Genomic DNA, 2,826 nt, shown 5'->3' with positions numbered 1-2,826 from the left:
AACCTAAGTGCCCATCAACAAACGAATGGCTAGAGAAGCTGTGGTATATTCGCACAATGGAATACTATGCTGCATTAAAAAACAAGGAACTCACGTATCCCTTTTAATCAGTTTTCTCCCTCATCTGTTTCAATGCAGTATTTATCCCCATCTTTCTCAGTTTCCTCCCCCCCAACCCTGATATCAGTCCTGTTGGGTGGTTGTTTTTAGGGGTTTTTTTTCTTTTTTATTTTATTATTTTGTGTATGTGTGCCGTCAAATCGAATCTGACTGTTACAGGAGGAGATTGCCCCTCCTTCTCCAGCAGAGCATCTGATGGATTCAAACCACATACCTAATCCTGTTTTACAACAATGGCACCATGAAGTATTTGTCCTTTTGTGACTGAGATATGTCACTCAGCATAATGTCCTCCATGGGACAGAACAGTTTTTAAGGCAGTCTGTTAGTAAAATTCCTTCCTCAACCATATCTATTTCTGCAAGTTCGTTGTAAAGATCCAATGATTGTATAAAGCACAATGTGAATGAAGAAAAAGTATGAAACAGAATGTATATGAATTCTGTAAGCAAACCAATATAATTTTTTTTAATGTTTAGTACCTGACCCTGTACTGGTGAATGAGTCCCAGTTTTTCTTTTTTAGGAGTTATTACTTATTTGAGCAGAGCCCAGTGCTTACATATTTAGTATTGTTTAAATATTCAGTAAATATTTTAAAATGAACTGAAGTAATTATACTATGGGAAATAAAAAAGAGAGTTAAAAAAATGCTTTGTACCAAGATCCTTTGGGTACAAGCTATTGTATTTTGCATCTGTTTAATTTTAAAAAGGTCCTTTGGGAATAGGTAAGGGACCCATCACTTGCCAGACTTCAGAGAAAAGGAATGCCATCCTTAAGGTAATAGCCAGGTTAGCCTTCAGAGTTCAAGGACCTGCTATTCTAAATGCAACAGAGGTTCCAAACCTTAAAGGAGAATTAGAGCTCCTCACCACGAAACAAAAATCCTCACTAGTGGACCAACAGGCAGCATCATGATAGATACAGAAAAAGTTACCAACGATTTCGTTTTACTTGGATCCACAATCAGAATCCATGGTATAACAGCAGTGAAGAACTCAAAACACGTGTTACGTGGGAAAAATCTGCTGTCAAGGAACCTCTCCAAGGTGCTAAGGCGCAGCGATGTCCATTTAAAAACTAAAGTACATGCACCTGATGCAAGCCATGGTATCTTCAGTTGTTTCATATGCATCTGAGAGTTGGACAATGAATAAGGAGGGCAAAAGAATCGATGCCTTTGAATTGTGGTGCTGGAGATGAGTAGTGAATATTCCTATGAACTGCCAAAAGGTAAACAAGTCTGCCTTGGAGGAGTATAGCCAGAGAGTTCCTTGGAGGTAAAGAGAGTGAAACTCCGTCTCACATACTTTGGGCATGTTGTCAGGAGGGGACAGTCCTTGGAAAAAGGCATCATGCTGGGAAAGGCGGAGGGCCAGAGAAAGAGACAAAGACCCTCAAAGCATGGATTAGCACAGTAACTCTAACAATGGACGTGAGGATGTCCGAGATAATGAGAAAGGTGCTTCTCTGATTGTTCAAATTCACCAGTGGCTGAGGGAGAAAGATAGGTGAGCACACACACACACACATGCACCCAGTGCATTTACAGCCTCGAAAAACTCACTATTGTATTGCAGCATTTCTGAAAGAAGTCAGCAAAAGAGAGATGAAGTTAAAAGTTATAACTTTTATTCAAGTGGAGCTGCCTGGCAAGTTCTCCATTCTGAAGGGATAGAGCAGAGAATTCGCAACCTCGGGAGGAGGGGCGTTTTGGGATGGGTTTTTTTATAACGGAGTATTCAGGGAAGAAAGGGAGTTGCATTCCACTTCTTAATTTACGGTCCACGGTAGGTTCAGCTAGGCTGGCAAGGCTGTTTGCTCTTCTTATCAGCAGCAGGCAAGGCCATCCACTTTGAATTCTGAATTCTTGTTCTCCCTCCTGGCCCCTTGCCCAGGCCTAACAACTATGAGTTGTTATGGGGGGGTAATTATTTGTGTGTGTGTACTGTCAAATTGGATCTGACTGGCACAGGAGGAGATTGCCCCTCCTTTTCCAGCAGAGCATCTGGTGGATTTGAACTGTGTAGCTCTGGGATTGCAGTGCAGCTTCTTGCCACTAGGCCACCAGAACTCCCTTCACTATGAGATTTGAGAAACAGTTATGAGTTGGTTTCAATAGGCAGCAATGATTTAGGGGGTTTGGGGTTTTGTTTCGGTGCACATGTCAAATGGAGATGCCAAGGAGGCAGTTGGGTAGATGGAGCCAGAGTGCAGGTGACAGCTTCAGGCTGTATACACAGTCATCTGCATTCTGTAAATGTTCAAAGTCATCCGTGAGTAAGGTCACTTGGAAGAATTTGTTGCTGTTTTTTCTTAAGTGCCGTCTAGTCAAATATGACTCCTAGTGATGCTATAGACAACAGATCTGAACTCTGTCCTATTCTGTGCCATCCTTATCATCTTTGAAATACATAAGCCTCTTGCTGCAGACACTGTGCCAAGCCATCTCTTTGAGGGTCTCCCTCTCTTTCACTGATCTACCACCTTTCCAGGCATGATGTCCTTGTCCAATGAATAGCTTCTCCTTGCAACATGCACAAAGTATGTGAGACAAAGCTTTGCCATCCTCACCTCAAAGAAGCACTCTGGCTTCACTTTCTCCAAGGCAGTCCATGGGACATTCCGTACTTTCATCCAACACCACAACTCAAAGGCATTGATTCTTCTTCCGTCATCCTTATTCATTGTCCAGCTCTCAGGT

The sequence above is a fragment of the Elephantulus edwardii genome, unplaced genomic scaffold (assembly GCF_000299155.1).
Source record: "Elephantulus edwardii isolate Elephantulus edwardi_28Jun2011 unplaced genomic scaffold, EleEdw1.0 scaffold00315, whole genome shotgun sequence".
Lineage (NCBI taxonomy): Eukaryota > Metazoa > Chordata > Mammalia > Macroscelidea > Macroscelididae > Elephantulus > Elephantulus edwardii.
The sequence above is the reverse complement of the archived record's forward strand: the minus strand, read 5'-3'. Positions refer to the sequence as shown.